This window comes from Bombina bombina, chromosome 8 (genome assembly GCF_027579735.1).
Source record: "Bombina bombina isolate aBomBom1 chromosome 8, aBomBom1.pri, whole genome shotgun sequence".
Lineage (NCBI taxonomy): Eukaryota > Metazoa > Chordata > Amphibia > Anura > Bombinatoridae > Bombina > Bombina bombina.
Genome location: NC_069506.1, coordinates 139,243,775 through 139,264,360, shown reverse-complemented (window position 1 = coordinate 139,264,360; position 20,586 = coordinate 139,243,775).

Genomic DNA, 20,586 nt, shown 5'->3' with positions numbered 1-20,586 from the left:
AAGCTACAGTCGTGATGTTGTCCGACTGAAATCTGATGAACCTCACTGCTGCTAGCTGAGGCCAAGCCTGAAGAGCATTGAATATTGCTCTTAGTTCCAGAATGTTTATTGGAAGGAGTGCCTCCTCCTGAGTCCACGACCCCTGAGCCTTCAGAGAGTTCCAGACTGCACCGCAGCCCAGAAGGCTGGCATCTGTTGTTACTATTGTCCAATCTGGCCTGCGGAAGGTCATACCTTTGGACAGATGGACCAGAGATAGCCACCAGAGAAGAGAATCCCTGGTCTCTTGATCCAGATTTAGTAGAGGGGACAAATCTGTGTAACCCCCATTCCACTGACTGAGCATGCAGAGTTGCAGTGGTCTGAGATGTAGACGGAACTATGTCCATTGCCGCTACCATTAAGCCGATTACTTCCATACACTGAGCCACCGAAGGGCGAGAAGTATAATAAAGAACACAGCAGGAATTTAGAAGTTTTGACAACCTGTCCTCTGCCAGGTAAATCCTCATTTCTACAGAATCTATCAGAGTTCCCAGGAAGGAAACTCTTGTGAGAGGGGATAGAGAACTCTTTTTTCTTTCACTTTCCACCCATGAGACCTCAGGAATGCCAGAACAATGTCCGTATGGGACTTGGCAATTTGGAAATTCGACGCCTGTATCAGAATGTCATCTAAGTAAGGGGCTACTGCTATGCCCCGCGGCCTTAGGACCGCCAGAAGTGACCCCAGAACCTTCGTAAAGATTCTTGGTGCCGTAGCTAACCCAAAGGGAAGAGCCACAAACTGGTAATGCCTGTCTAGGAAGGCAAACCTGAGAAACCGATGATGATCTTTGTGTATCGGAATGTGAAGATAAGCATCCTTTAAGTCCACGGTAGTCATGTATTGACCCTCCTGGATCATAGGTAGGATGGTTCGAATAGTCTCCATCTTGAAAGATGGGACCCTGAGAAATTTGTTTAGGATCTTGAGATCTAAGATTGGTCTGAAGGTTCCCTCTTTCTTGGGAACCACAAAGAGATTTGAATAGAAGCCTTGCCCCTGTTTCCTCCTTTGGAACTGGGTGGATCACTCCCATAACTAGGAGGTCTTGAACACAATGTAGGAATGCCTCTCTCTTTATCTGGTCTGCAGATAATTGTGAGAGGTGAAATCTTCCTTTTGGGGAAGAAGCTTTGAAGTCCAGAAGATATCCCTGGGACACAATTTCCAACGCCCAGGGATCCTGGACATCTCTTGCCCAAGCCTGGGGGGCGAAGAGAGAAAGTCTGCCCCCTACTAGATCCGTTACCGGATCGGGGGCTGATCTTTCATGCTGTCTTAGAGGCAGCAGCAGGCTTCTTGGCCGGCTTACCTTTGTTCCAGGCCTGGTTAGGTCTCCAGACCGGCTTGGACTGGGCAAAATTTCCCTCTTGTTTTGCGTTAGAGGGAGTTGATGCCGCACTCGTCTTAAAGTTTCGAAAGGCAGGAAAATTAGTTTGTTTGGTCCTTAATTTATCAGACCTATCCTGAGGAAGGGCATGACCTTTTCCTCCAGTAATATCAGAAATGATCTCCTTCAGTCCAGGCCCGAATAGGGTCTGCCCCTTGAAGGGAATGTTGAGAAGCTTAGACTTTGAAGTAACGTCAGCTGACCAGGATTTAAGCCATAGCGCCCTATGCGCCTGTATAGCAAAACCGGAGTTCTTAGCCATTAGTTTGGTTAAATGAACAACGGCGTCAGAAACAAATGAATTGGCTAGCTTAAGCGCTTTAAGCTTTTCAAGTATATCATCCAATGGAGTTTCTACCTGTAAGGCCTCTTCCAGAGACTCAAACCAGAAGGCCGCAGCAGCAGTGACCGGGGCAATGCATGCAAGAGGCTGGAGAATAAAACCTTGTTGAATAAACATTTTCTTAAGGTAACCCTCTAACTTTTTATCCATTGGATCTAGGAAAGCACAACTGTCCTCGACGGGAATAGTTGTACGCTTAGCTAGGGTAGAAACTGCTCCCTCCACCTTAGGGACCATTTGCCATAAGTCCCATGTAGCGGCATCTATTGGAAACATTTTCTTAAAAATAGGAGGGAGAGAGAACGGTACACCTGGTCTATCCCATTCCTTAGTAATAATTTCTGAAAACCTTTTAGGTATTGGAAAAACATCAGTGTAAACAGGCACTGCATAGTATTTATCCAATCTACACAATTTCTCTGGCACTATAATGGTGTCACAGTCATCCAGAGTAGCTAAAACCTCCCTGAGCAACATGCGGAGGTGTTCAAGCTTAAATTTAAATGTAGACATATCAGAATCAGGTTGAAGCATCTTCCCTGAGTCAGAAAAATCACCCACAGAAAGAAGCTCTCCTGCCTCAGCTTCTGCATATTGTGAGGGGATATCAGACATAGCTACTAAAGCGTCAGAGAGCTCTGTATTTTTTCTAGTCCCAGAGCTGTCTCGCTTTCCTTGTAACCCTGGTAGTTTGGACAATACCGCTGTAAGGGTATGATCCATAACTGCCACCATGTCTTGTAAAGTAAACGCCATGGGCGCGCTAGATGTACTTGGCGTCCCTTGAGCGGGAGTCAAAGGTTCTGACACGTGGGGCGAGTTAGTCGGCATAACTTCCCTCTTGTCAATTTCCTCTGGTGATAAATCTTTTAAAGACAGAATATGATCTTTATAACTTAAAGTAAAATCAGTACATTTGGTACACATTCTAAGAGGGGGTTCCACAATGGCTTCTAAACATAATGAACAAGGAGTTTCCTCTATGTAAGACATGTTTAAACAGACTAGCAATGAGACCAGTAAGCTTGGAAAACACTTTGATAAATGTAAACAAGCAAAAAATAAAAACGGTACTGTGCCTTTAAGAGAAACAAATTTTGTCAGAAATTGAAAAACAGTGATAAAAAGCAGTAAATCTTACGAAATTTTTACAGTGTGTATAATAGACTAACAGAGCATAGTTTCAAAACCGGATCAAAAAAACGATATAAACGTTTTTTTAACAGTCACAACAAACTGCCACAGCTCTGCTGTGGCCCTACCTGCCCATACAACGACTTTTGAAGGCACAAAAACCCTTTGTAGAGGTCCTAAGTGTTCAGGGGACTCCTTCAGGGAAGCTGGAATTCTCAAGCTGTAAAAACTACTGCACGATTTAGGCCTGAAATTAGGCCCCTCCCAACCTGTACTCACAGTGAGAGGGCCATAAAAAACTATCCCTAGGCAAAATCTAGCCAGCCATGTGGAAAAACTGGGCCCCAATAAAGTTTTATCACCAATATGTAGAAAAAAACGTTTAAACACTTCCAGCAAACGTTATCTTATTTTCAGTAATGTGAGAAAGTAATAAGAATATTACCTTTTACAGCAAGCATGATACTAGTCGTTATTAAATCACTGTAATCAGGCTTACCTTAAATTTATCCGGTATTAACAGCATTTTCTAGCATATTCATTTCTCTAGAAACACTTAAACTGCACATACCTCATAGCAGGAGACCCTGCACGCCATTCCCCTAGCTGAAGTTACCTCATCTCTTCAGTTATGTGTGAGAACAGCAATGGATCTTAGTTACAACCTGCTAAGATCATCAAAAACCACAGGCAGACTCTTCTTCAACTTTCTGCCTGAGGCTAAAACAGTACAACTCCGGTACCATTTGAAAATAATAAACTTTTGATTGAAGATAAACTACATAAATTTACCACATCTCTCTAGCTACTTCCTATCTAGTCGAGAGCTGCAAGAGAATGACTGGTAGTTGCAGTTAGGGGAGGAGCTATGTAGACAGCTCTGCTGTGGGTGATCCTCTTGCAGCTTCCTGTTGGGAAGGAGAATATCCCACAAGTAATGGATGATCCGTGGACTGGATACACCTTACAAGAGAAACACAGAAAAGAGCGCAAAGCCACTCTAAAGGTAAAAGTTTTAATAACAAGAAGAAAAAGCGCAAGTTAAAAATTAAAACGTACAAGATGTCAGAGTAAAATGTGCACTTAGTTAATATCACCAAATAGTCCTCCACTATGAGCTGTATAGATCGCCAATAGTCTCAGTCACGATCCACTGTTTATATCCTTTAATAAACAGTATGCGGTAATGATGGTAGAAGATTTTGCAGGAGATATTGCAGCTAGTGTCGGGTAGGACTTGGAAGAAATCCTCAATGCGTTTCTCCTGGTTCCAACCAGGCTTTCTCAAGAGGTCATTATCTAAGCAACCTGAGACTATGACTTTTTTACCTTTAGATTGGCTTTGTGCTCTTTTCTGTGTTTTTTTTCACATTTGTTGTGCCTTGTTTAGTGCCTTGCTGGGAGGAAAATCACAGGTTTCCCTCTGCAAATCGAGCAGCGCTCACAGCCATTGAGATTATATCACATCAGAGACACCTGAGAGAATCGACACCGGAGTGAAAAGTTAACACCTGAAACCATCCACAGGAACTACCACATATCCAGGTATGCGACTAAGCTCTCATTTAAGCTCTCATTCAGCTCATTTTATCACAGAGACTCTCAAACTTTATAGTTAAATTTTTCAGCTTTGTAATTTTCAGCTATAATCATCATTATTTTTGTTTAAACTGCGTGTCACATTGTGCTATTTGGGCCATGCTATATTTATTCTTTGTGACATATTTCACACTTGCTCACACTGTGGGAAGCGCAGCTTTTAGTTGTCTTCTCAGAGTTCTCAAAACCTCATGTAGTAAGTTGTGGATATGCTCCACTTTGAATCTGAAAGTATTGTCAAATTCAGAATCAGGAACAGGGTCCTGTTCACCAGATGACACTTCCCCATCAAAATTAGATGATTTTGCATCCTCAGAATTAGAGTTCTGAAGCAGGGCAGGAATTTGGGGCTAAGGGGAAGGATTCTGCATGTTTACATTAAGAGATTGAGATGAATCCCAGATTTGTGTTTATGTTGACTTGGTTTGGCGATAGCCGCTAAATATTCTGTCATAGCCTTGTGCAACCAATTTTTAAAATCAAGAGTGAAGTCAGTAGTAGCCCCCTGAGTGACAAAAACAGGACAATACTGCTTATTGCACAGATCAGTTAGTGTTTTTCTTAAAGGGCCATGCATTTTTTTTAAGGGTGCAAAAAACATAATTTATGTAAGAACTTACCTGATAAATTAATTTCTTTCATATTGGCAAAAGTCCATGAGCTAGTGACATAGGGATTATACAATCCTACCAGGAGGGGCAAAGTTTTCCAAACCTCAAAATGCCTGTAAATACACCCCTCAACACACCCACAATTCAGTTTAACGAATAGCCAAGTAGTGGGGTGAAAAGAAAGGAGTAAAAAGCATCAACAAAGGAATTTGGAAATAATTGTGCTTTATACAAAAAAATCATAACCACCATAAAAAGAGTGGGCCTCATGGACTCTTGCCAATATGAAAAAAAAATATTTATCAGGTAAGTTCTTACATAAATTATGTTTTCTTTCATGTAATTGTAACTGTAAAGAGTCCATGAGCTAGTGACGTATGGGATAGCAATACCCAAGATGTGGAACTCCACGCAAGAGTCACTATAGAGGGCGGGATAAAAATAAAAACAGCCATTTTTCGCTGAAAATAATTAATCCACAACCCAAAATATAAATTTAATCTCATGAATGAAAAGAAAAACTTAAAATATAAGCAGGGGGATTTCCGGGCGGCGGCCATGCTTGGACGCAATATTTTGAGCTGCTCCAGTTATCCTACTAATTCCAACTAAAATCTCCGCTTAGGAACTCCATCTGAATTTTAATTTGATGGCATATTGATCTGCGGATGATTCCCTTTTAGGAGATACCCGTTTTAGGATTGCTGCCTGCTCTCAGAATCCGAGCATTAACTCTGAGGTTTAGGCCTTAATACAACCCCCCAGTGATTTCCCCTTGTGGACTTCACTGTCGAGCGGTGCCTACTGTGCGCTGTTACTTACCTGCATACTGAGTGCCCAACTACAATTTCAGACTCAAGCTAAAATGGAGACCGCTGCAAGTTTCCTAACAGAATTGAGCCGCTTGCTCGCCGGCTATCAGGAGCTATTTGGGGAGGACCTGCAAGTGGCATCTGGCTCAAGTGTCGGTGGTCGAGAAAGGATTCCTCAGCAAGAACCTAGCTGCTCAGAGGGGGGGGAGTAGGGGAGACCCCTGTCCCCGTAGCCCGCTACCCGTCACCGACTACGCTTCCAGAGAACCCGTGTTTCTGACTCCATCTGCGGTCCCCGTGGCCAGTGCTAATGAGGCTTCACTATGGAATGCTGCAATCGTGAGAGACCTTCTCACAGCACAAAGAGATCCCAGCTGCTGTACCGTTGACCGGGGAAGAGCTGCTCATATAGAGAACCCAGCGACTGAAAATCTAGCACTCTCTAGGAGTGCACCGAATGCTCCTGCTGACCCAAAGAAAGTTAAAAGACCGCAAACATCTACCTTACCTGAATATGAAGAGACGCCGACTAGGAAGAGTTCGGCCGCACATACTTGGCCTCTCCCGCAGCTGTCCTTCACCTCCATGTACACGGAGATACCAGGTATGAGCTGGAACTTAATCAATCCTCTACTAGTGACCACATGCACTGGGGGAAAAACGATGCCGACAGTTGATACGGTGAGTCCCGGTAATGCACAGCAGCAGTGTCATATTCACCCAACCCCACTGTCAGGCTAGACGAACACTTGTGTAGTTTTTACTGCTGTCTCTGTTCCGGAAAGCTGGGACCCGGAGGGTCATCTCTACTAATCAGAAGTGCAGGTCCCGAAGCCTCAAGCAGTAAAGTCAGGGCGGTTCTGGCTTCTGTGATGAAACTCGATAGATCAGGAGTGGGCTAATTCTCAAAACGCTTCTGGGTACAGGGGATCCGGGAGACAATCCTGAAACCATACCAGACTGTCATGGCTGTAACTTTTCCTGCCTCCAGAGACCCGGAGTGGGCTAATACATGCAGACTTACATTGGCTGACACTGATTTCTGTGCCTGCAAAGAGACCCCGGGGATTTCATTAAGATTAGCCTGTCTCAGTTATGTTTTTGCCATGTTAACGTTCCCACGAATGTTCCGAATAGACTGCATAGATATATGCTAATATGGACGCACTAAGGACTTTTATTTTCATGCTCCCAGTGAGAGAAACACACTCATATACGTATGTCCATATACCCCTAATTCTTTGATAGTTATTTAATGAATGTATTGTTGGTGTTGCACTCTTTTCTCTTTTTATTACCTATAATTTACAAGCTGTAGCAAGCCGATTCCTTTAGATGTACACATTTACTGCAGGGCAGGTCACAGCTAGATAGGAGGTCATGGTGGACCAGTGTTTGTTTAACTATTATGCTACTTTAGGCCCATAGCTATTTTTAATTAACTTTAATATTCCCAACCACCTAGTTAAGTTAGTCTCCCTTGTGTACATAATGAGACAATACAACAATGATCTCTATTAACTTCACTGCTAGCCAGGACATTCACATATACCTTTTCCTATCTATTAGCCAGTACATAAATCATGGCTGCATTAAATCTTCTAACTCCTGTCTAGCATTTTAGTTGCTAACCTGAATCACTCCCCAGGGAGCCTACACAGCTATCACCACTATTACACATAGGGTAGTAGAGCATTACCTAGTCACTGGTCCTTTATATAGTACACTGCACTGCAGTTCTCTGTGCACACGTTAATATGTTTTCAGCCAATTCAGCTCTCTATTAGATTATTTTTGGTTATCTCCTTAACTCACACATCTTTACACCTGGGTTGTTATTCTGCACTCAGTCAGTTTAGCTGCTACTGCTCTTCCAAGCCCAAGAGTGGCAATAGGTTTAGCTACCTAACCTCCATTGATTATTGATGTTTTTCAAGGGTCCAAGAGTGACCTATTGGTACCTGAGGAGGTCTCTATACTCGCATCAAAAAAAAAAAAAGAAGAGAGGTTACAGTTAAAGTTACCTGTTTAATTTTGAATCTGTATATGTCTGAGAATGCATGCCATTTTACTAATGTACAGTTTGTTACAAAATACGTCTTTTCTGTCACAAGGTAATTTCACTTGTTTTTGTAAATGCTTCCAAAAACCTCAATAAAAATCTTTAAATATAAAATATAAGCAGAAAAATTTGTGTTTACGCTGACTTGGTTTGGCGATAGCCGCTAAATATTCTGTCATAGCCTTGTGCAAGCTATTTTTAAAATCAGGAGTGAAGTCAGTAGTAGCCCCCTGAGTGACAAAAACAGGACAATACTGCTTATTGCACAGATCAGTTAGCGTTTTTCTTAAAGGGCCATGCATTTTGTTTTTAAGGGTGCAACAAACATAATTTATGTATGAACTTACCTGATAAATTCATTTCTTTCATATTGGCAATATAATTCAGAAACTCTTCTAGCAGAAGAGATGGCCAAAAGGAACAACACTTTCCAAGAAAGTAGTTTAATGTCCAAAGAATGCATAGGCTCAAATGGAGGAGCCTGTAAAGCCTTCAAAACCAAATTAAGAATCCAAGGAGGAGAGATTGATTTAATGACAGGCGTGATATGAACCAAAGCCTGTACAAAACAGTGAATATCAGGAAGCTTAGCAATCTTTCTGTGAAATAAGACAGAAAGAGCAGAGATGTGTCCCTTCAAGGAACTTGCAGACAAACCCTTATCCAAACCATCTTGAAGAAACTGTAAAATTCTAGGAATTCTAAAAGAATGCCAGGAGAATTTATGAGAACACCATTAAATATAAGTCTTCCAAAGTCGATAATAAATCTTTCTATAAACAGATTTACGAGCCTGTAACATAGTATTAATCACTGAGTCAGAGAAACCTCTATGACTAAGAACTAGGTGTTCAATTTCCATACCTTCAAATTTAATAATTTGAGATCCTGATGGAAAAACGGACCTTGAGACAGAAGGTCCAGCCTTAATGGAAGTGGCCAAGGTTGGCAACTGGACATCCCAACAAGATCCGCATACCAAAACCTGTGAGGCCACGCTGGAGCTACCAGCAACACAAACGATTGTTGCATAATGATCTTGGAAGAAGAGCTAGAGGCGGTAAAATATAAGCAGGTTGGTAACACCAAGGAAGTGTCAACACATCCACTACTTCCACCTGAAGATCCCTGAACCTGGACAGGTACCTGGGAAGTTTCTTGTTTAGATGAGAAAAAGAAAAAATATAAACAGAGCTTGGCCTATATTAGAATATAGGATAGCTAGGGATGTAAAACAACTTGGTTAAAAGTACTAGAAATAATGATTAAAACTGATCCAATGAATATAAAATATTTATTAATACATCGATATATAGATAATAACAAACAATTTATCTTGATTCGGATATTTAAAATAGGCTAAGATAAAAATAAAGATTAAAAAAATAAAAAAATAATGGCTTAGGATTTTTAAAGGCAATAAAATTCTAAAGAGGGGAGGACGTCTCCTCAACCTCTAATTTGCATAACTCCTATTTCGGCTATTTGAGTAAACCACCTTTTAATATTAAATTAGTATTGATAGAGCCAGCTCAATTGAAATACCATCAGTAGTTATTGGCAAAAAATGTTGCAATTATTATTCGCCTTAGAGCGTAGTTATGTTGCAATGAACAGATCTTTTTAGCAACAAAGTCCCATAGCGACTAAAACAGCAGAAGCAACAAAGTGTCTGTTTCAAACATCAATGTCCTTGTTAAAATATGTGAGCACTCTCTATAGGTGTCGATAGTAGAAATAGATCGGATAGTAGCGGGTTAAACCTTGTGAATCATAAACATTCCGGAGCTGTTCAGCATTTAAAAGTGGTTAAACACACTTCCGCAAATAATATACAGTGAAAGTCAGTGTTATAACAAGCGGGTATACTTTACCGGGCCCCTGTTGGTTGGACTACAGAGTCTGTAGTGTTATGTCTCTGGGGTCCGTCCTGACCCGTCAGCAATCAGCCTCACCTCTGACCTGGTAGTGTAATGACGTAACGGTTTCTTCGTTAGTGTAGATCAGTACCGTTTCAGTCTCTCCGGGCGTCTGATTTGCTTAAGAGGTTTAGCCGGTATCCCTTCCGCCTTGATAAAGCCTACACTGAGGTGAAACGCGTAGATGTTGATTCAAGGAGCAAAGAAGAGTATTCTACTATTGATACTATTGGAACTATTCCCATCCAAACTGGCAACCAAAGTCAGCAAGAAGCCAGTGAATTTCTAATACTCTGCGCAGAGTACAATACAGAAAATTTGATTGCAACAACTGGGAGTGGATTAACAATTGGTATAAGCAGAAGGGATACCGGCTAAACCCCCGGATGTAAAGTCTGACAGCTGACATAATCTGCTTCCCAATTGTCTACTCCTGGGATATGTACCGCAGAAATTAGACAAGAGCTGGATTCAGCCCAAGAAAGTATCCAAGATACTTCTTTCATAGATAGGGGACTGTGAGTCCCACCCTGATGATTGACATATGCCACAGTTGTGATATTGTCTGTCTGAAAACAAATGAATGGTTCTCTCTTCAATAGAGGCCAAATCTGAAGAGCCCTGAAAACTGCAAAATATTGATAGGTAATCTCACCTCTTGAGATTTCCAAACCCCTTGTGCTGTCAGAAATCCCCAACCTGAAAGACTCACATCTGTTGTGATCACAGTCCAGGTTGGACAAACAAAAGAGGCCCCTAGAACTATACGATGGTGATCTAACCACCAAGTCAGAGATAGTCGAACATTGGGATTTAAGGATATTAATTGTGATATCCTTGCATAATCACTGTACCACTGATTCAGCATACAAAGCTGGAGAGGTCACATATGAAAATGAGCAAAGGGGATCGCGTCCGATGCTGCAGTCATGAGACCTAAAACTTCCATGCACATAGCTACTGAAGGGAATAATTGAGACTGAAGGTTCTGACAAGCTGAAACCAATTTTAATTGTCTCTTGTCTGTTAGAGACAGAGTCATGGACACTGAATCTATCTAGAAACCTTGTCGTCTGAGGAATCAAGGATTTTTTTGGTAAATTGATCCTCCAACCATGTCTTTGAAGAAACAACACTAGTTGATTTGTGTGAGATTCTGCAGAATGTAAAGACTGAGCTAGTACCAAGATATCATCCAAATAAGGAAACACTGCTATACCCTACTTTGAAAAGATTCTTGGAGCTGTCGCTAGGCCAAAGGGAAGAGCGACAAAATGGTAATGCTTGTCTAGAAAAGAAAATCTCAGAAACTGATAATGATCTGGATGAATCGTAATATGAAGATATGCATCATGCAAGTCTATTGTGGACAAGTCTATTGTGGACATATAATGCCCTTGCTCAATAGTCCTTATAGTCACCATTTTCAAAGTTGGTACTCTTACATAATGATTCAAAATTTTTAGATCCAGAATTTTCTTTCTTTGGGATAATGAATAGATTTGAATAAAACCCCAGACCCTGTTCTCGAAACGGAACTGTCCAAACATCCTTGAAAAATCTTAATCTGCCTCCTAGCAGCTAAGCTGGAATGAGGGCCACACCTTCATGCGGACTTGGGGGTTGGCTTTGCTTTCCTAAACGGCTTATATTTATTCCATTTTGAAGGTTTCCAATTGGAAACAGATTCCTTGGGGGAAGGTTTAGGTTTCTGTTTCTTAATTTGTCGAAAGGAACGAAAACGATTAGAAGCTTTAGATTTACCCTTAGGTCTTTTATCCTGAGGCAAAGAAACTCCCTCCCCCCCAGTGACAGTTGAAATAATCAAATCCAACTGAGAAGCAAATAACTTATTACCTTGGAAAGAAAGAGATAGCAATCTAGACTTAGAAGTCATGTCAGCATTCCAAGATTTAAGCCACAAAGCTCTTCTAGCTAAAATAGCTAAAGACATAGATTTAACAACAATTTTCAGTACATACAAAATGGCATCACAAATAAAATGATTAGCATGTTGAAGCAAGCAAACAATGCTAGACAAATCAGAATCCATTTCTTGTTGCGCTAAATTCTCCAACCAAAAATTTGATGCAGCTGCAACATCAGCCAAAGAATTTGCAGGCCTGAGAAGATGACCAGAATATAAATAGGCTTTCCTTAGATAAGATTCAAGTTTCCTATCTAAAGGATCTTTAAAAGAAGTACTATCTTCCATAGGAATAGTAGTACGTTTAGCAAGAGTAGAGATAGCCCCATCAACTTTGGGGATCTTTTCACAAAACTCCAATGTAACTGCTGGCAAAGGATACAATTTTTTAAACCTTGAAGAAGGAATAAAAAGTGCCAGGCATATTCCATTCCTTAGAAATCATATCAGAAATAGCATCAGGAACTGGAAAAACCTCTGGAGTAACCACAGGAGGTTTATAAACAGAATTTAAACGTTTACTAGTCTTAATAACAAGAGGACTAGTTTCCTCAATATCCAATGTAATCAACACTTCTTTTAACAAAGAACGAATGTACTCCATTTTAAATAAATAAGTAATCTACAAAGACAAGAAGGAACAGAAGCGCCACATGGCCCAATATTGTCTGGTCCAGTAGATATATATGTATATATATATATATATATATATATATATATATATATATATATATATATACAATGTAAACTCACATTTGAGAAAGCACCTCAAATAGTGCTGTAGCAGCAGTCTGGGATTTCTAATAGTCACCCAGGGGACCAAACTCTGGTGTAGAAGTGGTGTCTAGATGAACAACATAAAAGGACATAGATGCCTATATGGCCTAGTATTGTTTTGACACAGGTGAGTCGGTAAATGATTGAAAAAGGTACTCACATTTGTTGTAGCATCTCCTTTGATGCTATAGAGGCAGGATGGGATCAATATGGTCACCCACCAGACTTATTCAGGAGCCTGCTGGATACCAGGAATCCAAAAACCACCAATGATTCAGGGAAAAGGCCCAATCCAAGGGGCTCCTCTCAGCAAAAGGATATGTGGCAGCAAAGAAAAGTAATAGCAAGTGTCCCAATATAAAATAGTTTTATTTAAAATGATAAAAACAGAGCTACGCGTTTCTCAGCTCAAGGCTGTTTCATCAGGCTTAATAAAAAGATTTAAGAACACTTGCTATATATACACACAGAGAACCTAATTAGTGTTAATTGGCATCACATATTACATTGCCAATTAACACTAATTAGGTTCTCTGTGTGTATATATAGCAAGTGTTCTTAAATCTTTTTATTAAGCCTGATGAAACAGCCTTGAGCTGAGAAACACGTAGCTCTGTTTTTATCATTTTAAATAAAACTATTTTATATTGGGACACTTGCTATTACTTTTCTTTGCTGCCACATATCCTTTCGCTGAGAGGAGCCCCTTGGATTGGGCCTTTTCCCTGAATCATTGGTGGTTTTTGGATTCCTGGTATCCAGCAGGCTCCTGAATAAGTCTGGTGGGTGACCATATTGATCCCATCCTGCCTCTATAGCATCAAAGGAGATGCTACAACAAATGTGAGTACCTTTTTCAATCATTTACCGACTCACCTGTGTCAAAACAATACTAGGCCATATAGGCATCTATGTCCTTTTATGTTGTTCATCTAGACACCACTTCTACACCGGAGTTTGGTCCCCTGGGTGACTATTAGAAATCCCAGACTGCTGCTACAGCACTATTTGAGGTGCTTTCTCAAATGTGAGTTTACATTGTATGTATATACATATATATCTACTGGACCAGACAATATTGGGCCATGTGGCGCTTCTGTTCCTTCTTGTCTTTGTAGATTGCTGCTTTGGATCCCGGCCTGGATCTCCACAGATAGCTGCCTGCACTCATCTCAGTGACTGTCCACCTCCACTATTAGAGATTTATTACTACCAAATCTAGGACCGTTTGTCCTCCACAAGTTGGCTATACATTGTATTGGACTTATTGTTCACACTCCATTGTGAACTCCTTATCAGAGACTGACCTATCTGTTCAATACTATAATCTGATTGTTTGATATTTTTATCCTTCTCTTAGAGGTACATAGGCATTTTTGGCTACCTATCATCATTGTGTGTTTATTATATCACTATATCTTTCTCTTAGGAGGCGTATATATATATATTTTGTTACTAATATTACAATATTTAGACTACCCTGTCTTTGACTAGTATAGATATATTATCTCTCTCTATTAAGACTTGTACTACCATTGGCTATAATATTACCCTGACAGGATATTTGCTATATCCCCTGATAGGGTGCCCCCTCCCTTCTTGTGTTGTAAATAAATAAGTAGATTTGTCAGTGTCAATATCTGAGGAAGGATCTTCTGAATCAGATAGATCCTCATCAGAGGAGGATAATTCAGTATGTTGTCGGTCATTTGAAATTTCATCAACTTTATGAGAAGTTTTAAAAGACCTTTTACGTTTATTAGAAGGTGAGATGGCAGACAAAGCCTTCTGAATAGAATCAGCAATGAAATCTTTTAAATTCACAGGTATATCTTGTACATTGGATGTTGAGGGAATAACAACAGGCAATGCACTATTACTGATGGACACATTCTCTGCATGTAAAATCTTATCATGACAACTATTACAAACCACAGCTGGAGAAATAATCTCCACAAGTTTACAACAAATGCTCTTAGCTTTGGTAGAACTGTTATCATGCAGCAGAGTTCCAACAGTGATTTCTGAGACAGGATCAGATTGAGACATCTTGCAAATTGAAGAGAAAAAACAACATATAAAGCAAAATGATCAATTTCCTTATATGGCAGTTTCAGGAATGGGAAAAAAAATGCAAACAGCATAGCCCTCTGATAGAGGAAAAAGGCAAGAGGCATACAGAAATGCGGTTTTAAATAATGAAAATATTTGGCGCCAAGTATGACGCACAACACAAAGAGAACATTTTTTTAAGCTGACAACATCCGGAAATGACACACTTGCGTCATCAAAGATGCAACCTTGTGAAAGGACTCAGCGTCAACTAAGACGCCGGAAATGACGAATTTGCGTTATCGAACGTAACTTCGCGCCAAAAATGATGCAATATACTTTGGCATTTTGCACGCTCTTGCGAGCCTAATTTTGCCCGCAAATTAAAAAGAACAGTCAATTGAAAAAAGACTATACCCCAGGTAAGAAAAACATTTTCCTAAAAAATGCATTTCCCAGATATGAAACTAACAGTCTGCAAAAGGAAATATACTTAAACCTGACTCATGGCAAATATAAGTACAATAAATATATTTAGAACTTTATATAAATACATAAAGTGCCAAACCATAGCTGAGAGTGTCTTAAGTATTGAAAAACATACTTACCAAAAGACACCCATCCACATATAGCAGATAGCCAAACCAGTACTGAAACGGTTATCAGTAGAGGTAATGGAATATGAGAGTATATTGTCGATCTGAAAAGGGAGGTAGGAGATGAATCTCTACAACCGATAACAGAGAACCGATGAAATAGATCTCTCCGTGAGGAAAACCATTGCATTCAAAAGGTGATACTCCCTTCACATCCCTATAACATTCACTGCACTCTGAGAGGAATCGGGCTTCAAAATGCTGAGAAGCGCATATCAACGTAGAAATCTTAGCACAAACTTACTTCACCACCTCCATAGGAGGCAAACTTTGTAAAACTGAATTGTGGGTGTGGTGAGGGGTGTATTTATAGGCATTTTGAGGTTTGGAAAACTTTGCCCCTCCTGGTAGGATTGTATATCCCATACGTCACTAGCTCATGGACTCTTATAATTACATGAAAAAAATGGTTCCCCAGAGCTGCTAGAGGGCTAAAAAGGGTGACAGTCTTACCTGATTGTGTCCCTGATTTGTATAGGGCAAAGAGGAAAGAGGAAAAAAGTGTTTCAGAAGGAGAGCAGGCTAAGTCCTCTGGCTATGCTGTACCTGTGTCAGAGTACATACTAATAGCCTCTGGGCTGTGTGTGCGCTGTGGTAAGTCACTTACCTGACGTTGCACCCCTCCACCGGCTTACCAGGCATCAAGCTGCAGCAGTGTCCAGTAGAGAGCCCATGCAGTGCTAGAATGTATATTGCAGAGGATATCTGAAGGAAATACATCTATCCCACAAGGGGAGGCTAAGGACAAGTTAACAAGGGTAGTTATGGCGGAAATCCCATAGGGAGATACTGTGCACATAACAGGGAATTCCTATGTCCCTGTATCATTCAGCAGCTGTGAAATCTTTTCTATCTTCTTTGTGAATGGTAAGTCCCAGGAATAATAGTCTCACATTGGTTCCCAAACATTAATCAATAAGCAAGTAGCTTTAACACCTCTATTCACAACCTTCTCTTGTGAGGTCAAGAACAGAACTGAATAGAGATGGGAGGGATTTTAAACTATTGTGTGGAAACTTGGCCTCCTCCTAGTGGTGGGAAAGATATCCCACAAAATCTGTGCTCAAGCGCACCTGTTTACTTTCAACTTTTCACGATATTGCTTATCAGAACCGCTCTAACTTTAACGCACCACATGTAATATAGCCCTAAATTGTTTAATTACATATATGATGATGATGGTAAGCAAACTGAAAAAAACTGTAAAAAACAGAATTTATGTTTACCTGATAAATTACTTTCTCCAACGGTGTGTCCGGTCCACGGCGTCATCCTTACTTGTGGGATATTCTCTTCCCCAACAGGAAATGGCAAAGAGCCCAGCAAAGCTGGTCACATGATCCCTCCTAGGCTCCGCCTACCCCAGTCATTCGACCGACGTTAAGGAGGAATATTTGCATAGGAGAAACCATATGGTACCGTGGTGACTGTAGTTAAAGAAAATAAATTATCAGACCTGATTAAAAAACCAGGGCGGGCCGTGGACCGGACACACCGTTGGAGAAAGTAATTTATCAGGTAAACATAAATTCTGTTTTCTCCAACATAGGTGTGTCCGGTCCACGGCGTCATCCTTACTTGTGGGAACCAATACCAAAGCTTTAGGACACGGATGAAGGGAGGGAGCAAATCAGGTCACCTAAATGGAAGGCACCACGGCTTGCAAAACCTTTCTCCCAAAAATAGCCTCAGAAGAAGCAAAAGTATCAAACTTGTAAAATTTGGTAAAAGTGTGCAGTGAAGACCAAGTCGCTGCCCTACATATCTGATCAACAGAAGCCTCGTTCTTGAAGGCCCATGTGGAAGCCACAGCCCTAGTGGAATGAGCTGTGATTCTTTCGGGAGGCTGCCGTCCGGCAGTCTCGTAAGCCAATCTGATGATGCTTTTAATCCAAAAAGAGAGAGAGGTAGAAGTTGCTTTTTGACCTCTCCTTTTACCGGAATAAACAACAAACAAGGAAGATGTTTGTCTAAAATCCTTTGTAGCATCTAAATAGAATTTTAGAGCGCGAACAACATCCAAATTGTGCAACAAACGTTCCTTCTTTGAAACTGGTTTCGGACACAGAGAAGGTACGATAATCTCCTGGTTAATGTTTTTGTTAGAAACAACTTTTGGAAGAAAACCAGGTTTAGTACGTAAAACCACCTTATCTGCATGGAACACCAGATAAGGAGGAGAACACTGCAGAGCAGATAATTCTGAAACTCTTCTGGCAGAAGAAATTGCAACTAAAAACAAAACTTTCCAAGATAATAATTTAATATCAACGGAATGCAAGGGTTCAAACGGAACCCCCTGAAGAACTGAAAGAACTAAATTGAGACTCCAAGGAGGAGTCAAAGGTTTGTAAACAGGCTTGATTCTAACCAGAGCCTGAACAAAAGCTTGAACATCTGGCACAGCTGCCAGCTTTTTGTGAAGTAACACCGACAAGGCAGAAATCTGTCCCTTCAGGGAACTTGCAGATAATCCTTTTTCCAATCCTTCTTGAAGGAAGGATAGAATCCTAGGAATCTTAACCTTGTCCCAAGGGAATCCTTTAGATTCACACCAACAGATATATTTTTTCCAAATTTTGTGGTAAATCTTTCTAGTTACAGGCTTTCTGGCCTGAACAAGAGTATCGATAACAGAATCTGAGAATCCTCGCTTCGATAAAATCAAGCGTTCAATCTCCAAGCAGTCAGCTGGAGTGAAACCAGATTCGGATGTTCGAACGGACCCTGAACAAGAAGGTCTCGTCTCAAAGGTAGCTTCCAAGGTGGAGCCGATGACATATTCACCAGATCTGCATACCAAGTCCTGCGTGGCCACGCAGGAGCTATCAAGATCACCGACGCCCTCTCCTGATTGATCCTGGCTACCAGCCTGGGGATGAGAGGAAATGGCGGGAACACATAAGCTAGTTTGAAGGTCCAAGGTGCTACTAGTGCATCCACTAGAGCCGCCTTGGGATCCCTGGATCTGGACCCGTAGCAAGGAACTTTGAAGTTCTGACGAGAGGCCATCAGATCCATGTCTGGAATGCCCCACAGCTGAGTGACTTGGGCAAAGATTTCCGGATGGAGTTCCCACTCCCCCGGATGCAATGTCTGACGACTCAGAAAATCCGCTTCCCAATTTTCCACTCCTGGGATGTGGATAGCAGACAGATGGCAGGAGTGAGACTCCGCCCATAGAATGATTTTGGTCACTTCTTCCATCGCTAGGGAACTCCTTGTTCCCCCCTGATGGTTGATGTACGCAACAGTTGTCATGTTGTCTGATTGAAACCGTATGAACTTGGTCCTCGCTAGCTGAGGCCAAGCCTTGAGAGCATTGAATATCGCTCTCAGTTCCAGAATATTTATCGGTAGAAGAGATTCTTCCCGAGACCAAAGACCCTGAGCTTTCAGGGATCCCCAGACCGCGCCCCAGCCCATCAGACTGGCGTCGGTCGTGACAATGACCCACTCTGGTCTGCGGAATGTCATCCCTTGTGACAGGTTGTCCAGGGACAGCCACCAACGGAGTGAGTCTCTGGTCCTCTGATTTACTTGTATCTTCGGAGACAAGTCTGTATAGTCCCCATTCCACTGACTGAGCATGCACAGTTGTAATGGTCTTAGATGAATGCGCGCAAAAGGAACTATGTCCATTGCCGCTACCATCAACCCGATCACTTCCATGCACTGAGCTATGGAAGGAAGAGGAACGGAATGAAGTATCCGACAAGAGTCTAGAAGTTTTGTTTTTCTGGCCTCTGTTAGAAAAATCCTCATTTCTAAGGAGTCTATAATTGTTCCCAAGAAGGGAACCCTTGTTGACGGGGATAGAGAACTCTTTTCCACGTTCACTTTCCATCCGTGAGATCTGAGAAAGGCCAGGACGATGTCCGTGTGAGCCTTTGCTTGAGGAAGGGACGACGCTTGAATCAGAATGTCGTCCAAGTAAGGTACTACCGCAACGCCCCTTGGTCTTAGCACAGCTAGAAGGGACCCTAGTACCTTTGTGAAAATCCTTGGAGCAGTGGCTAATCCGAAAGGAAGCGCCACGAACTGGTAATGTTTGTCCAGGAATGCGAACCTTAGGAACCGATGATGTTCCTTGTGGATAGGAATATGTAGATACGCATCCTTTAAATCCACCGTGGTCATGAATTGACCTTCCTGGATGGAAGGAAGAATAGTTCGAATGGTTTCCATCTTGAACGATGGAACCTTGAGAAACTTGTTTAAGATCTTGAGATCTAAGATTGGTCTGAACGTTCCCTCTTTTTTGGGAACTATGAACAGATTGGAGTAGAACCCCATCCCTTGTTCTCTTAATGGAACAGGATGAATCACTCCCATTTTTAACAGGTCTTCTACACAATGTAAGAACGCCTGTCTTTTTATGTGGTCTGAAGACAACTGAGACCTGTGGAACCTCCCCCTTGGGGGAAGTCCCTTGAATTCCAGAAGATAACCTTGGGAGACTATTTCTAGCGCCCAAGGATCCAGAACATCTCTTGCCCAAGCCTGAGCGAAGAGAGAGAGTCTGCCCCCCACCAGATCCGGTCCCGGATCGGGGGCCAACATTTCATGCTGTCCTGGTAGCAGTGGCAGGTTTCTTGGCCTGCTTTCCCTTGTTCCAGCCTTGCATTGGTCTCCAAGCTGGCTTGGCTTGAGAAGTATTACCCTCTTGCTTAGAGGACGTAGCACTTTGGGCTGGTCCGTTTTTACGAAAGGGACGAAAATTAGGTCTATTTTTTGCCTTGAAAGGCCGATCCTGAGGAAGGGCGTGGCCCTTACCCCCAGTGATATCAGAGATAATCTCTTTCAAGTCAGGGCCAAACAGCGTTTTCCCCTTGAAAGGAATGTTAAGTAGCTTGTTCTTGGAAGACGCATCAGCCGACCAAGATTTCAACCAAAGCGCTCTGCGCGCCACAATAGCAAACCCAGAATTCTTAGCCGCTAACCTAGCCAATTGCAAAGTGGCGTCTAGGGTGAAAGAATTAGCCAATTTGAGAGCATTGATTCTGTCCATAATCTCCTCATAAGGAGGAGAATCACTATCGAGCGCCTTTATCAGCTCATCGAACCAGAAACATGCGGCTGTAGCGACAGGGACAATGCATGAAATTGGTTGTAGAAGGTAACCCTGCTGAACAAACATCTTTTTAAGCAAACCTTCTAATTTTTTATCCATAGGATCTTTGAAAGCACAACTATCCTCTATGGGTATAGTGGTGCGTTTGTTTAAAGTGGAAACCGCTCCCTCGACCTTGGGGACT